Source organism: Mirounga angustirostris, unplaced genomic scaffold (genome assembly GCF_029215605.1).
Source record: "Mirounga angustirostris isolate CCGP_5_RB_7025 unplaced genomic scaffold, mMirAng1.0.hap1 SCAF_3, whole genome shotgun sequence".
Taxonomy (NCBI): domain Eukaryota; kingdom Metazoa; phylum Chordata; class Mammalia; order Carnivora; family Phocidae; genus Mirounga; species Mirounga angustirostris.
Window position 1 is genome coordinate 124,226,889 of NW_026991711.1, and position 24,351 is coordinate 124,251,239.

The following is a 24,351-nucleotide window of genomic DNA, read 5'->3' on the forward strand; positions in this document are numbered from 1 at the left end:
GCACTCATGATTTCTTCTGCCTCTGCAGGAGTTCACTGCAAGTCTCATTTAAAACGAAACAAAGCCAGTCGATCTTGAGAGGTTCATGTCCTCTCATGTAGAGCTTCATAATTTATGAAGAGCTTTTTTGACTTAACAGTGCTGATTAAAATAGGACTTTAAAGTGTGTGTGTGTGTGTGTTTAGAAAATCCCCCAAGGAAATTCAAATATATGCTGTGTATTAACACACAATCCTAAACCTCCTTATTCTAGTAACAGCTGCTAGCATTTGTGACATGCTTACTGCATGCTAGCCAATATGTTAAGGATTATACACACCTATTTCTTTTCATTCAGTCAGGTAAGAATTTGGATTTAGATTGAATTTTAGAATTGGAAGCACTTGAACACACCTAATGCAATTTGCTGACTTTGTATATGAAGCTGGTCAGGGCCAACGAATTTAAGAGCCTAGTTCAAGGTCATATATCTCTTGAGTGGTATAGACATAACCCTCTTGGACATTTACCTCTATTGGATGGTGTAGACATAACCCTCTTGGATACATACATCTGTTGAGTGGTGTATCCTGTGTCTCTCCTTTTTCCTGACCTCTGGTCCCAGGGTCTTTTTCTAGGCACATAGTGCTGCTCCTTGGATCTTTCCATCATCTGTGGGAAAACAGGGCTTGTTAAGTTAAAGTATAATAATGTGTTACCACTCATATAAACAGCTTCTGAGCTGTGGATCATTACTAGGGTATTTGAAATGCTTTACTAGTAAAGGTGTGGTTTTGGAGTCTTTGAGAGATGCCTGGAGTCTGGAGTTACATGAGGCTAAGATACTCAAGTCCTTACCTATTAGCACAGGACCCTAAACTAAAATATCTGATCATCTTAGAGATAATACTGTAAATGAGAATGTAAGGAGAATGGTTAACTTAAAACAGGTCATTTACATATGAATGATATAGTAATCATCACATTCATCTAATATTTGATCCTTTGCCCCCACTTGGTAGATGTCTGTGGTTTTCAAGTCTACATTGGAAGCTGGAGGGCAGGGCTTGGATGCTTCTTTCACTTAACTGGAAATTATTAAGGCTTTTTTTTTTAAGTTATTTTCCCAATGACAAAAGTAATCTATGCTTTTGGTATAAATTAAAAAAAAATGCAGAAAAGTAATTTTACCGTTCACAGCTTTCCTGCACACATTTAAAATAAGACAGTAGGGGCACCTGGGTGGCTCAGTCGTTGGGCGTCTGCCTTCGGCTCAGGTCATGATCCCAGGGTCCTGGGATCGAGCCCCACATCGGGCTCCCTGCTCGGCGGGAAGCCTGCTTCTCCCTCTCCCACTTGCCCTGCTTGTGTTCCCTCTCTCGCTGTCTCTGTCTCTGTCAAATAAATAAATAAAATCTTAAAAAAAAAAAAAATAAAATAAGACAGTAGTTTAATTTTATTTAAATTGAACAAAACACAACTGAAATGAAAACAGAAGGAATTGCTGAACTTAATGTTATTTTCAAATTTAATGTTTCCCAAACACACCCAAAGAATATTGCTCTAAAGTTAAAAAAAAAGTGTATATGAAAAATATTGACAAGCCAGCAGAAGAATCTAGAACACTGTGACTTTAGAGTTCTGTTTTTTTTTTTTTTTTTTTAAAGATTTTATTTATTTATTCATGAGAGACAGAGAGAGAGACAGAGGCAGAGGGAGAAGCAGGCTCCCCACGGAGCAGGGAGCCCGATGCGGGACTCGATCCCAGGACCCTGAGATCATGACCTGAGCCGAAGGCAGACGCTTAACCGACTGAGCCACCCAGGCGTCCCTGTTTTTTTTTGTGTGTGTGTGTTACCATATTGTCCACATGCAAGAGAAGGACAAACAATATGGAGTGGCATATAATTAAGGGCTAGAGTATGTGATACAGGTCTTACGTCAAAGTTTGAGGATGGGAAAGGGGACTTGTTAAAAACAAATTGAAAATTTTTCCTACAGAAATTAAGAGATCAATGTCTTTTTTGGCATTGTACAAGAAAAGAGTTCTGCTACATAAAAATAGGTTTGAACGCCCTGGATATACATGATTTTACTTGCTCACAACAGCCTTTAGAGGTGTTCTTTCTTGGATCATTGAGACTTGAAGTCTACTGGTGGTGGTGGGGGGGATGGGGAGGGATACAACTCCCTCGAGGTGACAGTGCTTGTCGGGGGCGGGGCAGAAGGCCACCCTCTCTCAGTGATCTCCTCAGGCAGGTGATGTAGGTATTGTACTGGGACAGTTGTGTATCACTTGGCAATCTAGTTATCCTGAACACAGTTGCACTTTTGGAATTAAGCAGAAAAGCCCTCTAAGCGGTCCGGAATAGATAGATCATCTGTGTTTATATGCACCTGTCTCCTAAGTGTGTGCCCAGAGCTCTTTTATCTGGAGGCCATTTGAATTCTATCCGTAGAAATGACAATCTGGAAATTGGAGACATGCTTGACTGTATAAGGACATCAGCTTAGAAAAAACACATGCTGTGTGCAGCCTGACAGGCCTTTCTAAGATCCCTTGGCAGGATAGTAACTGGGTTTTTGTGATGACTCCAGGTTAGGTTTTGTTAGATTCCCAGATATTTATTGGGTGTGTACTATGTGCCAGGCTCTGGGCATATGATGATAAACAAATTAGGGTCCCTTACTTACAGTCTAAGAGGGCAGATGGTTTCGTATGCAAATACAAGACAGTATAATAAGGGGTACAGAGTAGAGATGAAGGGGATATAGTGGGAGCAGAGGGAAAATTAAGACCTCTGCTCCAGAGTGAATGCAAGGTGGTAGGGTCTTGGGGAGTGAATAGGAGTTGTCCAGGTGGAGTAAAAACATATACCAGGTTGAGAGAGACCTGTGTACACTAATAAGGTCGCTGGAATCTGGATTGTAAATGTTAGAGACGGTTTTATTCCAGATAGGTAACCTGGGGCTTTTAAAAGTTATTATGGAAATTGTCAAAAACATACAAGTAGTGAGAATATAATGAACTGCTATATACCGATCAACCAGCTTCACAAATACTAACATTTTGCCAATCTTGTTTTACTAACCCTTCACCACTGGTTTTTATGTGGTTAGAGCATTTTAAAGCAAATTCCAGACACTATGTAATTTTACTTGTAAAGAATTCAGTATCATCTCTAAGAAAGATCCCCCCATGCCATTATCACACAATAAAATAAAGATAATTCCGTAATATCTGTCCAACACCAGTCCATGTGCAGATGTCCCCTATTAACACAGGTTTTTTGTTTTGTTTTGTTTTTTAAGGATTATATGTATTTATTTGAGAGAGAGAGCGTGCTCATGCACATGAGGTGGGGGGGGTAGCGGCAGAGGGAGAGGGAAAAGCATACTCCCCACTGAGCAGGGAGCCTGATGCTGGGCTCAATCCCAGGACCCTGAGCTGAAGGCAGACACTTAACTGACTGAGCCACCCAGGCGCCCCTTGACACAGGTTTTATACTTAAAGGGAGCAGTTTCATTATCTTAAAGATTCATTTATTTACCATACCTAATTTTCCAGGGATGTTGGATAAATAGGGCATTACTCTCATACCATATTTTTATTCCTTTCTTTAGAAATGTTATACACTTTATTTGGTCTTCTGATTGTTTTAACTCAGACTGGCCCTGATGGGGAGCTGTGCCTTATAATTTTTTATATTACTTAATGGTCACATTGCAAGGTCTTTTCCAGGATTTGGAAAACATTCAAAACTCTCAGGGCTAGATTATAAATGACTTAGGATACCCTGACCAGTTCCTTTGGTTTTGCTTCAGTTTCTAGCTGTCAGTGATTAATTCATGGGTTGGAAGTGTGGAGTTTGTTCTACATAATTTTGCCCCTGCAGCCTTTGAAAGCTCTTTCCTAGCATGCCTTCTTGGCTTGGACCAGCTCAGTGTCCATACTCACATGCCAGGCTTGTTGGAGGCTCCACAGGCTCAGCTTGTGAAGGATTCTTCAGGGGTTGAGCTGAGTCACCCTCCATTTTGATGCTTTCCTCAACTATTTCAGCCTTCTTTGGTTCCCTGTCCCCCTCCATTCTTCCTACCATGTGCTCGAGCCTTGAATTATATGCTAATCTATATCATATGTACTTCTCTTGCATGTAGGCAATATGAAGCAGAAGGGATGGGAACTTTGAAGCCAGCATCATCTGAACTCCTGAGCCTGTTTCTTTTTTTTTTTTTCAAATTGTGGTAAAACACACACACATACATAACATGAGATCTACCCTCTTAACAAATTTTTAAGTGTACTATGTAGTATTTTTAACTATAGGCACAATCTTGTACAGCTGGTGTCTAGAACTTTTTCATCTTGCATGACTGAAACTTTATACTCAATGAACAACATTTCCCTATTTCCTCCTCCCCTCAGCTCCTGGCCAGGAGCTGTTCTACTTTCTGCCTCTGAGTTTGACTACTTTAGATACCTCATGAGTTGGAATCATACGGTATTTGACCTTCTGTGACTGGCTTATTTAACTTAGCATGGTCCCCAATGTTCATCCATGTCTTAGTATGTGACAGAATTTCTTTCCTTGTTTAAGGCTGAATAATATTCCACGTGTGTGTGTGTGTGTGTGTGTGTGTGTATACACACACCACAGTTTCTTTATCCACTCATCTATCAATGGACATTTAGGTTGCTTCTGCAGGCTTGGCTATTATCAATAATGCTGCAGTGAACATGGAAGTACGAATCTCTCCTTGGGATCCTGATTTCAGTTCTTTTGGATAAATACCCAGAAGTGGGGTTGCTGGATCACATGCCTAATATGTATATTTGGGTTTGTGATACAGAACGTGTGCTCCACGTAATGCATGGCATAGAGAATGGGTCCTCTCTTGTCCAGAGTCATTGGACAGACCCTTTTGTTCATGTATTTCGCTGTACTTTATCACAGGTAGTTAGTGCTTCTTGCTTTCCTGATGCCTTACTGTTTTTGACCATGTGTTCAGTAACTTTGAGAATTATTTTGATGCAGTCATCATTTTCCATAAAGAAAAAAAAACACACACAAAACCAAGTTTTTATTCACTGGTCACTCACAGCAGCTGTGTCATTGAGGAAGTGTTGACACTGCTTTTGGTTTTTAAATGACTGTGTGTTATTCCTTCCCAGGACTGAAAAAATTGCAAGGTTGGAATTTTCGGGATTGTTAACAAGATCAAAAAGCAAAGATATGAAGCCAAGGGAGAAATGTCTTTCTATAAAATAGTGGTGGAAAGCAGAAAATGCTAGAATTCTGTAGAAAATGATAAGTATTGCAAAAATAAGCTTTGACCAGAAAATGAAGGTTGCAGTTTTTCATGTTATTTTGAATTGGGATACAGGTTAGCCAGTTAGAGTTTTTAATGTTGTCTGATTTTTTTTTTTTTAAGATGTTGATAAAAATGTGCATATAAATTTAGCTTTGTTATTAGGGTTTTAGAACATGACTTGATTTCTTTGGAGAGAAGACCTACGTCGTTGTTTTCGTATTTGTAATTTCAGTAGCCGTAGGTGTTAGCTTTGGAGTGGTTTGTAAGAAGCCTTTTCGCTCCCCTCCACCCAGGGAAGACAGTTGTAGCCATTTCTCTGATTTTCCTCAGGTTTTACCTTAGAACTTGTGAAGGAAGCCGCCGTGGCGTCAGCGTACCCACTGTCAGCATAGGGGCATTTTTCTCAGAGAAAAGACACATCCTCTTTTCTCTTGCTTTGTTGATGTTTTGTTGCTGGGATTTTCATTTCTGATAGGTTAGAATCCAGATCTTGTGACTTATTTGTGTTCTGGCCAGGGGACCCTCAGCTTTTTGTGATCTGAGTCATTTCCTACTGAGGCCCCGTTTGGGCCTGGAACTCCCCGCCCAGGGGTGGGAGACGTGTAGCGGGGCAACAGACCTACTGTTTGCAGCTGGGAGGAAGTCTAGTGTGCCAGGAGGAAAGAACAGGGGTCTTCAGTGCTAGTGGCCTGGCACATGGTGGTCTGGAGTGGCCCAGCACAGCAGAGTAGCCTGACAGGGGCATCCGTGTCCCCTGTGGGTCCAGAGAAGACCTCTGGTCCTTTGGAGGATTGCCAAGGGCAAGGAAACACCTCAGCCCCCAGAGACTTGGAGGTTTTCAGAACTGAGCGAGAGGGTGAATGAGGCCTATGGAATGCAAGAGAAAGAAGCCGAGTTACTAGACCCAAAGTCAGGGCCGGTTAAGCAGCAAAAACAACTTGGCCCAAACTGTTTAAATCTCTATTCCTGAAATTTCCGCTGGATTGAGCCAAAGCAGGGTGGGGCAAGGGTCAAGAGGCCTCAGCTGTGGGAGGGAAGGGCTGTAGAAGCTGAAAACAGCAGGCCAGGCCTGGATGTCCCGACAACCTTGACCTCCACCCTCATAAAATGGAGAGGTTTTCAGTACCCTGGTAGGTCATTGTAGCCTGTTTGTAAAATGAATGGGTCTGAGTGTAAGGGACACATTCAACAATGAGCTTAAATAAAACTGAGAATTGCTTTTGTGAATCTGGAAATAGATTTAGTTTTTTAACTCAGTGTAGATAAAAAAAAATTACTTGAACCAAGTATAAACCATAACCTTTTATTATGGAACTACCAGTTAAACTCATTAAAGTACTCTCTTTACTAATCCCAAAGCAAATCAGTACTTTTGAATGCTATTACTTATCAAGACAAAAATATGAAGTCACCCAATAATCACTTCTGAATAGATAAATGATGGAAGCCGTTTGAGGTTAGGTTTCTTGTAGATGAAGAAAAAACTCACCCTAACCTTTGTGGTTCAGATAGGTACATGCAATGGTGCAGAATTTATTCCTTGGCTCTATGTCCCATATAGATTAGATACCAAGATAAACCGAAGCTTGCCCCATTGATCATAGAATCCTAACATTTAAACTTATATTTTTTTAACTCCCTAGGAAAGTAGGAAAATCAGCATCTTTAAAAACTGTGGAAATGCTCGGGCTTATGTTAACTATACTGGAGTTAAAATTTAAAAAAAAGAAATGCTTGGGCTATTTTAAAACACACTTATTTAAATCCCTCCTTCCTTAAGACTATCTGGGCTTCTAAACAAAGGGAACTGGCAAAGGGCAAACAGGCAAACAGGCAAACAGGCAAGTAGGTGTCCATGCATGGTATCCCTCTGCTCAAGGAAGTTTAAATCTGGTAAGGAGCTTAACTTAACAAATACCATAACAAAAGGTAGATGATGAGAAGTGCGAGTGTGTGGCAAGGATGGGAATAGAGAGATGGAAGGTTCCCGATCAGCATGGCACTGCTCAGGGTTGTGTACCCGCCTTTGAACGCCTGTCCCGGTGTTCAGTAGTGTTGGGGCCACGAAGAGTCAGTGCGCTGCAGCTGCTTACAGTGCCTGTTCTTATTTTTGAGAACACATGGGTCCTCGGGACTGAGGTTGGCCATGTGGGCATCTTCTCTCCAGGACAGAGTGGCTTGGAGACCTACTGAAAGTGAAATAACCTTTTCTTAGTGCCCGGGATAATCTTTCAGGGCCACTAATTGTGCTGTTTTGAAATGTTTTGTTTTGCTGTCCTTGGACACTTTTGGGGATTGAAAGTCTATTTAAACTGTAACAACCTGTAATCTGTTTGGGATTTTATAAATTGTCTCCTGTCCGTCATACTTTCTCAGGGCTCTCATTGTGCCTTGATTTAGCAGCTACCCACCACCCGCTTAATTTGCAGTGACCTGGGAAACCAAATATTTCCCTCCTGTTAGAATCCTATCCAGAAGAGGAGTAAAATAGCTCTCAGGGAGGGCCTGCGAAAGGTATGGGGAGAGGCTGGGGAGTTCTCTTCTGAGCTGTGTGTTTGTGTTTTGAGCTGTGAAGGTTTGCAGATTTTGGCAGCTGCAAAGACTAAGTTTTGGTTCCTAGCTGCTTGCTGGATAGTTGAGGTTGCTAGTTTATGACTTCTGTCCCCTCCCCCCTTTTCCCCCACTAGTGTGTAAATCTTTTCTCCCACCCATGCCTGAGACAATTTTGTTATGGAAAGGAGAGAATGAATGTTTTCTCAGGGACAATGAGAAGAAGGTGAATGAAGGCAAACCCAGGGCTGAGGCAAGGGTTTGGTCAGTCAGCCACTATTCTCGAAACCTAAGATGCGCCCAGCCCTGTGGAGGATCCAGAGGGACGACGTGGAGCCTGCCTTCAAGAAGCTTAGCATGTAGTTGGGAGAGAGAACTAACAGAACCGAAACCCTAAGTGAAAGTGCTGGAGAAGTTTTGCATTGGGTGCGAGTTCAGAGCAGAGGGACTCGAGTCAGGAACTTTAAGCCAGCTGTGCTGGGGTCCAAGCTGCGCTGGGGTCCAAGCGGTATTTGAGATCGTGGTCATGCAGTGACATTGGAGAAACCAGCTGCATTGGGAGAATGTAACCCCAATAGGGAAGTGGCAGAGGTTCTGGAGAGACTTAGCAGCACATCTGTTGAACCCATTTCAAAGGGGGAATGGATGAGGTTTTGTGACTGGTTCCCTGACTGTTGTGTCTGGGTGGCTGATTAAAATGCAGACTCTTGGCCTCTACTCCAGATAGTATGATCCCCTTCTTATGTGGTCTGAGGTGGTGTCCAGGGATGACCTCATTCTGCTACGGTGGCCTGCAGGACATACTTGGGAAGCACTGGTAAAGAATGGATTAGGCAAAGCTGATTAACTTTCCCATGAGAGACAGACATTGGGAAGGAGGCATCCAAGCTGGGCTGCCTGATTTTTGTTACTGTTTCAGAAGGACGGGAAGAGAACAGGTAGCTCTAAGAATTAAAGACCAGGGAAGGGAGAATAGAATTAACTCCCAACTGGAGACGGCATTCCTGCAGTCCTCATCCTTCACCCAGATGCCCATGTTCTCCTCCTTATCTGGTCACCGTCACATCGGAGAACATAATGATGACAATTTAAAATCACGTCTGGGTTCAGCCCTTGTATGAGCCAGCTGGGTATTATGCCTAGGGAAGCTTGTTTTTTTGGGTGCTGTAACTCCAGGAAGTTATCCTGTAATGAATGTGTACTTTGTTAGATTTGGGGAGCAAGGAAATATGGATCAAAACAACAAGCCTGTTAATACTGTTAATAGAAGAACCAGGAGAAATCACAGGAGTAAATACAGTTAAGTAGATTCTCCACATATGAAAACCATCATATTATAATCACTTCTTACGTAGTAGACACTTGACCTGGGAATGTTCTTTATGGATGAGCTTTGGATTGTTCCCTCTTGCCATCCAGGGCTTACCTGGGGAACGACCCAGGCTGTCCCACTCCTGTCTTCTCCTAAAGGGAGTGAGCCCTGCAGGCCACACCTTGCATCCACTCCAGTGATCACCACCTGCAAGCTATTATTCACTTCAGCTTCCTCCAGCTCTTTCCCTGGCCCATTTGTTTGTCCTACCACCCCTTTCTTAGGCATAAATATTTCCTGCTGCCCCCACACCGTCAAGAAAAAAGAAAACAGCTCGGGGATAGGGCAGGGGCAGTGGTTCGTAGTCCCAGCTATACCTTAAGATCACTTAAGGTCAGCTTTATAAAGTGTCAGCATTTGAGCCTCATCCCCAGAGATTGTTTTCATTATTCTGGGCATCAGAATTTTTAAAGCTCGCCGGGAGATTCTGATCCGGTGGTTAGGATTAAAAGCCGCCTCAGTGTAAGTGAGATGTAACGATACTAGCAGTACCTGCATCTCAAGGAAAATGGAAGCTGCAGGATTTGAAATGAAAATAGGTATTTTAAAATAATGCCTTTTGGGGGTGCCTGGGTGGCTCAGTCGTTGTGCATCTGCCTTGGGCTCAGGTCACGGTCCCAGGGTCCTGGGATCGAGCCCCACATCGGGCTCCCTGCTCGGTGGGAAGCCTGCCTCTCCCTCTCCCACTCCCCCTGCTTCTGCTCTCTCTTGCTATCTCTGTCACTATCTGTCTCTCTCTCAAATAAATAAAATCTTAAAAAAAAAAAAATGCCTCTTGTTGCTCCTGTCCCTCCAATGCATGCCAAGTCCCTGGGGTTCTCCTTCTCCCTCTCTTCCTCCTTTATTTAAGTCTGCTTTCTATTAAGCATCAGCATCAAAAGGAAACAAAACAACAACCGAGAAGATTCCTTTCCTCGATTTAGCATTTCAGTGACATGGTCTTCCACTCCGTCTATGCAGTTGACTGGGACCTACACCTCCGTGAACTCCCACGTGCAGCAGGTTGTGATCTTCATCCCCTCTCTGGGCCTCACGTTCTAGTGGAGCAGTGTTGGGGGCTGCAGAACCCCGTACAGCCGGAGGGTGTGGGCTGTCACATGGAGCCGGTGGTCACACGCTTTGGTCCACGAACATGCACTTATTTCTATTGGATAAACAACTTGGGAGTCTCTTTGTTCATCCTTGAAAGAGAGTGATGACCAGGAAGTAAACCCTCATAATTCTCAAAAGCATTTTAAGGTTTTTTTTTTAGGCGCCAATTAAAAATTAGATCTGCAAATGAAGAGCTGGTGATTGGCAATTGAGGGTTATTCACCTCCTCTCTAAACTCCCGTTGTTTTAGGTTCCATAAAAATTCTTCCAATAAGTGTACTTTGTTGTCTTTTGAATTTTATAGGAGAATATTTTGTGGCATGCTTGTTTTTCAAAACTCTCTTGGGCCCAAATTTTGGATTATACATTGAAAGGGAATGGAGCCCTCTGAATGGAGGAATACTGAAACAAAAGCAAGTAAAAAGTAGAAAGTTGCACTTTTTTCTAACCTAACATTGATTCTGGAGGACAGATTCGAGGCATAGTTTCTGAGTTTGGGTAGGTGAGTGATCTCCCTGCAGTTATAAGTAACTTCTCAAACACCACTCAGAGTTCCTCTGGTCTCGTTGATCTGCTTTTTTTCCTTTCTGTAATTACGGAATATGGCCCTTAAAACCCATGTAGGACCAAATACAGAATCTAAACTCTGTGATCTCATCACCACAAAAACAGGCCGTAGGGACGGTCCTTCTTGCAGGAAGCCGCCTCCCCTTGGGACCTCTGTCACTCTGTAATTTATGGTGGTGCCTTTGTAGTCTCGAACTCAGAAAGGACCTTTCCCCCGTCCTTACAGAAGTAGTGTAACAGATGGGCTGCTCTAGGTGGAGATGGGGCCAGAGGAAAAGTATGTGTGTTTGCATAATGTGTTACAGATGTAATTTTAAGGTGCCCAAACATCGGCAGGTCCTCTGGGCAGAGGGTCTGTCTGGCAGCTGGCATATTGCGGGCTGTGATGGATATTCTTTTAAAGCTTGTGTGTAGGTGTGGCTGGGACAAGTGAGAAGCTTGCCTTCTCTGCTGAGGTGTGCTTTAAGAAGGGAGGTTGGCTGAAGTACTCGCATCAGCTGTGAGATGGCTTCCTTCCCTGGCTGCCAGAACCCTCCGTAAAGAGGCAGGTGATCCCTTTTATGATCGAGTAATAGGAGGACGCCCTGAGATACTTGAGCAGCTGCTGTTCACCAGGTGGTGCCGTCCTGCAGTGAGTGCTTAAATACCATCAGTGAGGCCAGCAGCCTGGGGGCAGAAGAAGCTGGGGGGTGTCTGGAAGTCTTGGCAGCATTTGTGGGCTGCCGCTGAATACGAGATGAGGAAACATTTGACCCAAGGTGCTCACCCGGTCCATGTCGGTTTCTCCTCCACGTTCTGCTCCAGGGAGATCTCTGCTGTCTCTGAAGTGGGGGAGACTTGACCCTGTGCCCTGCAGCCGTCCCCGGTTTCCTCCCAGAGAAAGGCTCCTGTGCTCTGTTCTCCTCTTTGAAGTCCTGGTGGGGAAGGGGGGCACGTCTTCTAGAGCTCCTCATTAAACAGACTTAAAGGGGGGAGAGCAGGACTGCACCCAGGCTTTGTGTGCACGAACCTCTAAGACTCCGCTGCCCTGCCAGGTGGTTTTGTTGGCCTAAATGTGACTACACACGGTTCTGTCCTTTTTGGCAGTGAAGCCCAGCCGCAGTGCTGTGAGGGCATTGCCGTGGGCCGAGCCTGATGGCTGGTGTGGTTGGGCATGGATAGCACCCTTGCGGAAGAACGTTCCCCGGGAAATAGACGGAGTCAGTCATGAGGAACCTCTTATTGGAGTCCTTCATTCAACAAGCACACACTGGGCATCTCTCCTCTTGTGACAAGAGCAGGCGCTCGGGGGTGGGGGTGGCAGGTAAGACCAGCCCTGGAGAAACTGCTAGGAGGGGAGGTCGAGGCAGAAGGAAGCGGACGCCAGAGCTCAGATTCCCTAGGAGAAGGACCGGTGAGATTCCCTGGGGGTGGGGCAGGGGGATATTTAAGCTGTGCTAGGAGGATGACTAATTTCCAGAATGGGAGAGAGCTGCCTCAGGATGAGGGAACTGGAGGGCAGAGGTGTGAAATTGGACAGTGTGTTCAGAAAGCGGGAGCTGTGAGGAGTGGGGCAGGAGATGTGGGCACCCTTAGTGCTTTAGGGAGGTTCTTGGCTCCTTATCTCAAACCTTTGAAACATTTGTGTCTTGGGCTGCAAACCTATTAGCATCACTTAAAGAGAAAACCCGAGATAGGAGAAGTGAACAAGTACTTCAGTACCCTGTTCCAGACAGGAGGCTTTCAGTAAATGTCCCTGGTCTGCTCGGATAGAGGGCTTCGGAAGAAAGCACTAATTTTCTTGCTTTTGCCAGCCGGTCACCTTGCTTTCCCCTCTGTTAAGAGTATGTATATGCTGATGTCTCTTTCCTCTCCATCCTGGCTTTGTTGGGAGTTTCTGGGAGGTTGTAGCTGGTTTTATAAACTCTCTGCTGCTTGTCTCCTAGGGCGAGTGTGCTCACAGGATTTCTTTTTTTCCAGTTCTCTTTCTAGTTTTCTGTGGTCGACTTGTCCAGAGGAGCTTTCTGGGTGCTGTGCCCCACCCCACCCCCTGAGTGAGACCGCCTCTCTCTGTTGCCAGCACGTGGACTCTGGGGTGAGGCAAGGTGAGTGGGACTCATGGAGAATCCGACTCCTGACAGACCCCGTTTTCCAAGATGAGTTATTCTCTGAAAATTTTGAGGGATTTGAAAGTAAATTGGGTTTTTAGTCAAAGAAATTTAAGAATTTTTGAAAAAAATTTGGTGTCTTAATTACTGGGTTAAAGCACTTTTATTAATAGGGATGTTTTGATACGTTTTTTTTTTTCCAGAACTTTTCTGATTTTTTTTTTTGTGTGTGTGCCCATTTCAAGGTTTTGGGTCTCTCTATGGTTCCTAGCACAGTACTTCTCCACTGAAAACATTTAATACGTGTTGTGTGAGTAGCTTAATACCTTAATATTGACAGTTTGCAAACACAGAAGTCCTATTAACTTATTCTGAGCTGTGTCTTTTCCCTTCCCTGGGTTTCAAGGAGGATTTTTTTTAGTTATGTGCTTTCAGGAACTTTAGGAAAGCCGGTAAACTTCTGTACTATGGTTTTCCTGTATTGCAGTTTTGTATATGAATTTTCAAACAAAAATACCTGCTTCAAGGGTTTGGGTGAGGCTGGAAGCTCCTGATGGGTAAAACTTTTGTTCTGTTCACATTGTTAGTTGCATTCCCTATCTCTAATGTGTGACAGTTAGTAGGACTCAAATATTCTCTCTCTCCTTTAAGAAGAGAGTTGGCGGAGAACTGGATCTTCAATCCCATCTTAAGTGAGCACAGCTTGGAGGACTGTTATTTATGCTCAGCTGCTCACAGTTGAAGCCATGGAGCAGGAATCCCCAGGAGGTCCAGGATAGAATGGTTGACTGAGGGCTCTGAAGACTGCCCTATATTCCTTATCTCTGGGTGTTGGAAAGCGTCCCCATAGGAGATGGGGGTCAAGGTTAAACCTGCTTCCAAAGCTCTGTGAATTCTTGAAACGCCCATGTAACATGGAGGTGCACCCTGCCATCTGTCCTGTGTGGCTTGCTGGCAGGATTTCACATTCTGCACTCACCCCTCCTGCCATGCCTTGCTTGTCATAAACAACACCGTGATCACATTGCCCCTAAAACTTCGGGGGATCCTGCCAAAAGGTAAAGCTTTTCAGCAGGAGCATGACTGGGGAGTACATAGCAGAATCTAAGGTGAAGCTTTAAGAATTAGAATACTGGGACCCCCCTTCCACCCCCAGTGTACTGAACTAGAAATTCGGGGATGGGGAAGGAGTCCCTGCTATATATGTCTGTTGTTTAAAACTCCTAAAAGAGATAGTTATAACTTCTTAAAAAATATTTCTATGTGGACTAGACTTAAAAACAAAGAAACTCTTTCTTAGCCTGAGCAGATGTTTGGGGGAATTATTTTTGAACTCTACTAACTAGTTTAACCAGTTTCTTACAGCCAAGCCAAACATCCCCTTATTGTGCCATAATTTGCATGGTAGAACCATTTTATAACTTTAAGTTAAAATTGCCTAGGACAACACTTTCTATCATTGTAAGTATACAAGGAACGAGAAAAATGACATTGAAGAACAATTTTCTGAATTTAATGAGTTAAGGCTTATTTAGAAATCCAGGTGGGAATCTGCTTAAATGGAATTTTACCCAAAGTATGCAGAGATTTGCATATTGAAACCAAAGTTTTTTGACCTATGGTAACACATTTTTCAAAGTAGTACTGAAATAGCAATTTAAATGTATTGCCCTCAGATTTATTAGACAGGAAATTTATTTAGTAAGGGATACAGTTTTTTTCCTCTTACAGGAGGTTTTTGGGTGGTTGAGAATTAGCTAATTTTTCTTTATTCCTTCCTTGGGACCAACTTCAGGAAGTTGATAGGAGCTTAAAAGATCAGTTAAATGTTTAACTGTGTCTCTTGCAAATTCCCTTTCTCTGAAAGAAGACCTTGCAACTTTTTGTTATTTGAGGTTTTAATAAGGTTTGGAAAATAAGTTTATATTTTGAGATCAAAGAATCTTACTGCTTAGGAGGGACCTTAGAGATGACCTGTTACCTGCTTTTCATTGCCTCAGCTTCATGGAAACTGCTCTTGTTAAGGTTACAAATGGCCTCTGATAGAACTCTTTGACATGGCTTTTCTGTAGCACTTGATAGCACTGACCACTCCTCATTTGAAATTTCCTTTTCTGGGTTCCTTTGCATCATTTCTGACTACATTTCTTCTTCTTTAATTTCTTCCTAGGTCCTACTGTATTTGCCCTTAAATGTTCATGTTCCCTGAGCTTTGATCCTTGGTGGTTTTTCTTTTAGTCTGCTGAGCCTCTTCGGGGGACCTCAGTACTTCTGTGGTTTCAGCCACCACCCACGTGTTAATGACCCCTAAGTCTTTCTGTGAGTTCATCCCCTTGTCTCAAAACAATCTCTTGGACATTTCTATTTGGATGACTCATATTTACTTTTAAGTAGGAATATCCAAACCAAACTCCTTTCCCTCCCAATTATTGCCTGCTTCCTGTCTCTCTGGTCCGCACCCCCCCCCCCCCCCCCCCCCCCCCCGAGTTCCCTTATCCCTAGGCTTCTGTCTGCTTTTCCCACTTTGGTCATTAGCATTATTCAAGCCAGAAATGTGTGACTCATCCTTCATCCTCCCTCAGCCCCATATCTTCATTTGCAGTTAAATTCTATCATTTTAATAACCTAAATAAAAAAGGAAAAGGCCATTCCACTGACATTTAAATATTATAGGCATTAAAAGTTGTAGTTGGGCTTATATAAGCAGACACAATAACATGAGACAATTATGACCATTTATGTAATATACATTTTGTACTCTGCATAATCCTAGATACTTTTCATATGTTATTTCTAATTTTCACAACTAGTCTGTGGCATATTATCTCTGTTACAAGTGAGGAATTTTTTTTTTAAGATCTTAACGCGAGAGTGGAGAATGTGCAGGGTTGGGGGGAGGGGCAGAGGGAGAGAAAGTCTTAAGCAGACTCCATGCTGAGCTTGGAACCCCAGGGCTGGTGGGGGTGGGGGCAGCGCGGGATCTCACGACCCTGAGATCTCGACCTGAGCTGAAACCAAGGGTCAGACGCTTAACTGAGACATCCAGGTGCCCCATAAGTGTGGAACCTTAAGATTCAGAGATCAAGTTACTGGCCCAAGATCACAGGGCAAGTAAAGTATGGTCGAGTTGGGATTGGGACATATTAAACCTCTAGGTTGGTCTGCCTGACTCTAAAACCTTTGACACCATGTCACTCTGTTTTGCTGTGGTCCCATAATGCCACAGTGCTATTTTGGACTTCTGGTTGGTAGGTTGATTTTTGTTGAGGCCAGGACCTGGGTGTTACTCAAATTTGTGTGTCCTATATTTTTTTTTTCCTTAATAGTAGCTGCTAAGGACAAGGTTTATTTTTTGTTTTTTATTTAGAGAGTGACGTGCGTGTAATCGTGGAATCAGTGGGGAGGAGCAGAGGGAGAGGGACAGGCAGACTCCATGCTGATCGAAGAGCTGGACGTGGGGCTCGATCCCACAACCCTGAGATCATGACCTGAGCCAAAGTCCGATGCTTAACCAACTGAGCCACCCAGGCGTCCCAAGCTTCTCTTCTCTTTTAAAGTTTTTATTTTAATTCCATTTAGTTAACATACAGTATTGTAGTAGTTTCAGGTGTACAATGTAGTGATTCAACACTTGCATACAACACCCGGTCCTCATCACAAGTGCACTCCTTAACACCCATCACTCATCCCCCCAACCTGCCTCCCCTCCGGCAACCATCAGTGTGTTTTTTTTTAAGAGTCTGTTTCTTGATTTGTCTTTTTTTTTTTTTTCCCCTTTGCTCATTTGTTTCGTTTCTTAAATTCCACATATGAGTGAAATCATATAGTATTTGTCTTTCTGACTTATTTCGCTTAGCATTTTATTGTCTAGCTCTATGCATGTTGTTGCAAATGGCAAGATTTCATTCTTTTTTATGGTTGAGTAATATTCCATTATATATATACCATATATATGTGTGTGTCTGTGTGAATATATAGGACTCATCTGCTTTAGCTGTTCATCAGTCGTGTGACACTTGGGCTTCTTCCATAATTTGGCTATTGTAAGTAATGCTGCTATAAACATAGGGGTGCATGTATCCCTTTGAATTAGTATTTTTGTATTCTTTGGGTAGACACCCAGTAGTGTGATTGCTGGATCATAAGGTTTTTCTATTTTTCAATTTTGAGGAACCTCCATACTGTTTTCCACAGTGTCTGTACCAGTTTGCATTCCCAAAAACAGTGCACGAGGGTTCATCTCTACATCCTTGCCAATATCTATCCTTTCTTGTGTTGTTTTTATCCATTCTGACAGGTGTGAGATAATATCTCATGGTAGTGTTTTTTTTTTTTTTTTTTTTAATTTATTTGACAGAGACACAGCGAGAGAGGGAACACAAGGGGGAGTGGGAGTGGGAGAAGCAGGCTTCCCGTGGAGCAGGGAGCCCGATGCGGGGCTCGATCCCAGGACCCTGAGATCATGACCTGAGCGGAAGGCAGACGCTTAATGACTGAGCCACCCAGGCACCCCTCTCATTGTAGTTTTGATTTGGATTTCCTTGATGATGATTGATGACCATTCTTTCATGTGTCCATTGGCTATCTGGATGTCTTTGGAGAAATGTCTATTCATGTCTTCTGCCCATTTTTTAATTGGATTATTTGCTTTTTGGGTGTTGAGTTGTATAAGTTCTTTATAGATTTTGGATACTAACCCTTTATCAGATATGTCATTTGCAAATATCTTCTCCCATTCTGTAGGTTGCCTTTTTGTTATATTGTTTCCTTCACTGTGTGGGAGCTTTTTATTTTGATGTAGTCCCAATAGTTTGTTTGCTTTTGTTTCCCTTGCCTCAGGAGACCTATCTAGAAGGAAGTTGCTACCACCAGTGTCAAAGAGGTTACTGCCTGTGTTTTCTTCTAAGTTTCAGGTCCCACATTTAGATCTGTAATCCATTTTGAATTTTCATGTATGGTGTAAGAGGGTGGTCCAGTTTCATTCTTTTGCATGTTGCTATCCAATTTTCCAACACCATTTGTTGAAGAGACTTTCTTTATCCTGATGGATGTTCTTTCCTGCTTTGTCAAAGATTAATTGACAATGTAATTGTGGGTTTATTTCTGGATTTTCTGTTCTGTTCTATTGATCTGTGCATCTGTTTTTGCGCCAGTACCATACTGTTTTGATTACTACAGCTTTGGGTTTTTTTTTTGTTTGTTTTTAAGATTTTAAGTAATCTCTACACCCAATGTGGGTCTCGAATTTATAACCCCAAGATTGAGTCATGGCTTTACCTACTGAGCCAGCCAGATGCTCCAATTACTGCAGCTTTGTAATATACTTGAATTTCGGAATTGTGATGCCTCCTACTTTGCTTTTCTTTTAAGGTTGCTTTGGCTAGTCGAGGTCTTTTGTGTTTCCATACTAATTTTAGGATGGGTTGTTCTAGTTCTGTGAAAAATGCTGTTGATATTTTGATAGGGATTGCATTAAATGAGTAGATTGCTTTGGGTAGTATAGACATTTTAACAGTATTTGTTCTTCCAGTCCATAAGCATGGAATGTCTTTCCATTTCTTTGTCATCTTCAGTTTTTCTTCCCATCAGTGTTTTATAGTTTTCAGAGTATAACCAACTGAGCACCCAGGTGCCCCAATGTAGTATTTTTTTTTAAGATTTTATTTATTTGACAGAGACAGTGAGAGAGGGAGCACAAGCAGGGGGAGTGGGAGAGGGAGAAGCAGGCTTCCCACAGAGCAGAGAGCCCGATGCAGGGCTTGATCCCAGGACTCATGGCCTTAGCCGAAGGCAGACGCTTAACGACTGAGCCACCCAGGTGCCCACCCCCCTCAATGTAGTATTTTTTTTAATGGAGTCTTTTTTGGGGGTGGGCGGGGGCAAAGGGAGCGGGAGAGATAGAATCTGAAGCAGGCTCCACACCCAGGGGGACTCAATCTCACAACCCTGAGAGATCATGAGCTGAAATCAAGAGTTGGACGCTTAACTGAGCCACGTAGGTGCCCCTGTAGTGGAGTCTTTATCTGGTATTGGTATCAGAGTAATGCTGTCCTCATAGAATGAATTTGGAAGTTTTCTATTTTTTGGAATAGTTGGAGAAGAGTAGGTATTAATGCTTCTTTAAATGTTTGATAGAATTTGCTTGTGAAGCTGTCTAGGAGTTTTTTTGATTATTGATTCAATTTCTTTGCTGGTTATCTGTCCAAGTTTTCTGTTTTCTTCCTGTTTCAGTTTTGGTGGTTTATATGTTTCTAGGAATTTATCCAGTTCTTCTAGGTTGTCCAATTTGTTGGCATATAGTTTTTCATAATATTTTATGATAATTTGTATTTCTGTGGTGTTGACTGTTATTTCTCCTCTTTCATTTGTGACTGTAATTTCCCTTCTTGATAAGTCTTCCTAGATGTTTATCAATTTTACTGATTTTTTTTTTTTCTTCAAAGAACCAGCTCCTGGTTTCATTGATCTGTTCTATTTTTGTTTTTTAGTTTCTGTATTGTTTTTTTCAGCTCTAATCTTTATTATTTCCTTCTGCTGGCCTTAGGTTTTGTTTTCTTTAGCTCCTTTTTTTGTCAGATAAGGTTAATTGAGATTTTTCTGGAAGTAGGCCTGTAGTGCTATAAACTTCCCTCTTAGAGCTGCTTTTGCTGCATCTCTAAGGTTTTGGACCGTTGTGTTTGCATTTTCATTTGTTTCCATGGACTTTTTAAATTATTTCCTGGTTGATCCATTCATTCTTTAGTAGAATGTCATTTAACCTCTATGTATTTGTGGTCTTACAGATTTTTTTCTTGTGATTGACTTTGGTTTCAGAGCCTTGTGGTCAGAAGGTATGCATGGTATGATTTTGATCTTGAATTTGAGGTTTGTAATGTGATCTATTCTGGAGAGTGTTCCATGTGCCCTTGAAAATATGTCTTCTGTTTTAGGATGGAATGTTCTGAATATATGTAAAGTCTATGTGGTCCAGTGTGTCATTCAAAGCCATTGTTTGCTTGTTGATTTTCTGTTTAGATGATCTGTTCATTGATGTGAGTGAGGTGTTACAGTCCCCTACTATTGTAATATTATCCATTAGTTATTAACTGTTTTGTGTATTTGGGTGCTTCCGTATTGGGTGAATAAATATAATTGTTACATCTTGTTGGATTGTCCCCTTTATTATATAGTGTTCTTCTTTGTCTCTTGTTACAGTCTTTGTTTTAAAGTCTGTTTTGTCCAATGTAAGTATTGCTACTCTGGCTTTCTTTTGACATCCATTTGTGAGATAAATGGTTCTCCATTCCCTCACTTTCAATCTTCAGGTGTCTTTAGGTCTGAAATGAGTCTATTGTAGAGCCTTTTTTTTTTTTTTTAAAGATTTTATTTATTTGACAGCGAGAGACACAGCGAGAGAGGGAACACAAGCCGGGGGAGGGGGAGAGGGAGAAGCAGGCTTCCCGCAGAGTAGGGAGCCCGATGCGGGGCTTGATCCCAGGACCCTGGGATCATGACCTGAGCTGAAGGCAGACGCTTAACGACTGAGCCACCCAGGCGCCCCAAGCCTTTTTTTTTTTTTTTTTTTTTTTAAAAAACAGCATGTGAAAATGTAGAATCTTCTGAATTTCTGGTCATGCTGTTTGAATCATTCACATGCTCGTCATAATGAAGGCAGAAAAGGCCCTTTCAAGTAAAGACCTTGTTAATAAGAATAGCATAGATTGATGTAGTTGTTAGCTTGAGGTTAACTGTGCTAGAACAGACGAGGGTATGATCTACAAAAAGCAGAGAGTACGTATGTAAGTAGAGGCAGGTAAATAAAAGCAGAGTACTGACATTTTTTTATTTGGTTAAATCCTCTTGGGAGGTTGGATTTGAACATGTGTTGGTTCTACACTTTGTATTCTTATAGGTCCCACCTTTTACCCTGTCCTGAGAAGGAAATGCTCTTTGTTTTCTGCATCAGATTTTGGTAACAAAAGTTTGTCTCTGGAACACTACATCAAAAACTAATGATGTATGGTGATTAACATAACATAATAAAAAAAAAAGTTTAAGGAGAAGGGCCCCTTTAATACATAAAACCAATTTATCATTATGGAATTTAGAAATTGCTTAAGCTTTCAAAGTCTCGGGGTTTTTTTTTGTTGTTGTTTTTTGTTTTTTTTTTTTTTTTACAAAGTTGCCCTATAAATTTGGAGGCAATGTTGTATTTTGCAGGGTTGTTTTAACTGTAACATGACAGAGCTAACCTAAAGTACGGTAGGTCCACAGTGAAGAGTAGGTCTTATTGTCCCCAATTATCAGAGGCCTACATTTTTTTTAAATATTTTTTTAAAGATTTTATTTATTCATAAGATAGAGAAGCAGAGGGAGAAGCAGGCTCCCAAAGAGCAGGGAGCCTGATGTGGGATTCGATCACAGGACCCTGGGATCATGACCTGAGCCGAAGGCAGACGCTTAACCATCTGAGCCACCCAGGCGCCCATCTTTTTTTTTTTTTTTTTTTAAAGATTTATTCATTTTAGAGAGCATGCACGTGTGTGCAAGTGGGGGGAGGGGCATAGGGAAAGACTCTCAAGTGGACTCCCTGTTGAGCCATAGCAGGGGTTGCAGGGCTCAATCCCATGACCCTGAGATCATGACCTGAGCCAAATTCAAGAGTCAGACACTCAATGGACTGAGCCACCCAGACCCCCCCCCCCGCCCTTTTCCGGAGGCCTACATTTTCAGATTTAAAAAGGCTTTTGTTGGTCCATGAAGAAAAAAGTCTGGAAGAATTGATGGGAGGTGGAGAGGGATCAAGGTGAGTCAAAAACCATGATTCTTAGGCGTTGGACCCTGAAGAGTGGAGTCCTCATCAGTTGACTTACTAGAAATAAGTCTCTGCTTCAAACCAGGCCTAAAAATCAGGTGGGGTGTGGGGCTCAGCAATCTGGCTTCACAAGCCCTAGAGGTGATTTTGATGTGCTTTAACTGGCCTGAAGTTAGAGCGATCAGGCTGCAGGCCCTCCCGGTGGTCCAGTGAGGGGATGGTGATTCCCTCCCCAGAATGGTGGGAGGGAGTGGAGAGGAGCTGGAACTGGTGAGACTTAGTCATTCTCTTGGCTACTTATCAGACTTGGAAGCAGGCCATGAAGATGTAGAGGCCTGGGGTCTGGTGGACTGAATGGGGAGGTGAGCGGGGTTGCTGTCAATAGGAACCCAGAACCCACGCTGGCGAGGGGGTGTTGGAGTTCTGGGGAAGAGGAAGGCGAGTTTAGTTTTGGACATGTAGAGTTTGTGTTGCCAGGGTTGATGTCAGCAAGCTGGAAACAAAGTACTAAAACTGCAGCATGGGTAAAACAATGGGGAAACCTATTTGTGAGCTGCCTGCGTGGAGGTGGCAAATGAAGTGGGTATTCACATCATTTTTCCAAGGAGAAGGATGCAGAGAAGAAAGCTGAGATTGACTGGTTTGGCATTGGATGTTGGCAATGATTGCATTCAGCTTCTCTTTCAGAAGTGTAAGTATAGATGTTTAGGAATACATGGTGATAATAGGTTTAAATAAAACCAGATTATCCCAATTTCATTGTAGTTTTGTCATAATGCTATCTTTAGAGGCCGTATGCTGTGTGATAGAGCCTGGTCTTGTACATCATTCGAGCTTGGGATCCAAGGCTTAGGCTTTTCAGGACAAGGTTCCTAGTGTTCTTTCCTCCGAGAGACAAGAAGTGGAGTCAGTGTTCCGAGTTGATGGTGGCCTGTGGCAGGCTGCTGGATCTCTGTCTCAACTTCTTTATCGGTCAAAGAGGACGATTAGAGTTCTATCTCCTCCTTGTGAGGACGAGACAAGACCCCTCACAGCGGGGAAAACTTCACAGCTTCAGCCAAAGGATGCTTTTGTCTCCACTTGTGCTGTGGTTTTCATGGTGTTTGGTTGCATTTGTGGAGCAAAGGTCTTCTATTTTTAACAGATGTGCAGTATTGATAAGAGGAGATAATTGTAAGGAATCCTGAGTCTCAGTTGGAGATGGATGGCTTTGTGGTTTTCAGTGAATTATCAGTACACAGAAATATGTGTTTTATTAGGTTTGTGAGAAGGCAGAGGGAGTTGGCTCGGGAAGTTTGCATAAAAACAAGGACCAGACATTTAAAGATTTTATTTTATATCCAGCTCTGTTGTAGACTCCCATATTTTGCTGTAGTGGAAAGATGCTTCACTGAGATCATGAAAACTTAGTACATCTGTGCAGCATCTTCATTATATCTAGAACAATTTCACATCCACTGTTTCTAATTCAGTGTCGTTCAAGAAACATGTGTTCCTGTTTTTCACTGGGTTCTAACTGGGGTGTTTTTCCTTAAAGGGACCACACACTTATATTGAGGAAATAACTTTGTAACTGCTACAAGTACAAGGAACCTTCTAGGTTTGGAGACTGTAGCATCTCCCCCTCCCACACGGCCTCCCCCCAACTAGAAAGAAAAATGATCTACGTGTATTTGTAGGGACGTGTGTGTGTGGTTTCTATGCCACTTCACAATACCGATTTTATTCCTTCGGTCGGAGATCTCTTTCATACTGTTTGTATGTGTTCCGAGAAGTGGTGACAGAATCCACGGTCAAAAGTTTCACTGCAGAGTTACTAAGGGCTTTAATTGAACCTTTCACTGGGTTTTAGAGAAGAAAAGGGAGATGTTCGTATGTGGCATGTCACCTCACTTCAAGCGTAGAGCTTGAACTTCATAGATTTGATGAAATTTTATGGGACTCCAGGAAATAACGTTTGTAATCTCCACGCATAGGAATTATTCTGTAATTCACAGTTTAGCCAGAGTGTTATTTGCGGTTGGGTCGGGTTTGAACGCCACCAGTTTAGTTCGGCACTACCCTCCCCGCTCTCCTGCGACTACTTGCATCTTTCTGGGAAGTTGAGCGGCTGCCATGGCTGAAACTGTGAGCCAGACTTAGGTAACTTTATTAGTCTAGAAAAAGTATTACGCTCCCGCAGCTGTTGTTGTAGGTCCTGACCATGAAAACAAAAACCGTCTCAGTTACCCGGGATCCATGAGAAATTGGCAGTGGCCCAATGTAAGTCCATGTATTTTGGACTCTAAATTATATTTATCTTCATATGGGCATCCCCTGGTTTAGGGCACGCAGCTGGGGAGTGGCCTGACTGTATGTGGGGGTGGGGGAGCCTCGGGTACCACCCTTAACTAGGAAGCCTGATCCAGTTAATTGGAAGACTATGTAACTCCTGGATGTTAAACACTTTAAAAGGGATAAGGAGAGCGTCCAAGAAAACAGAACCATAATAAAATACACTTGTCCCATATATTCAACCCAGCTTTCCTGGTTTTGTCTGTCGTCTCATAGTGTAAATTGCCACAGGTCTTTCTCTTGCAATGACAGGCTAGTTATTG

At 42.7% G+C, this 24,351-nt stretch overlaps 1 protein-coding gene across 10 annotated transcripts in view; it reads left to right on the plus strand.

Annotated features, from left to right (window-relative positions):
• The window catches only part of TANC1 (tetratricopeptide repeat, ankyrin repeat and coiled-coil containing 1), a 229,304-nt gene that overhangs the window by 43,703 nt on the left and 161,250 nt on the right, over positions 1–24,351 (plus strand). For 2 of the 10 annotated variants that reach the window (XM_045868804.3, XM_064586597.1), the window contains exon 2: positions 12,833–12,957. The exons of the other annotated variants lie outside the window; for them this stretch is intronic. The gene's annotated coding sequence lies outside the window, so the exon portion shown is untranslated. The remainder of the gene's footprint in view (positions 1–12,832; positions 12,958–24,351) is intronic. 10 annotated transcript variants of the gene reach the window in all.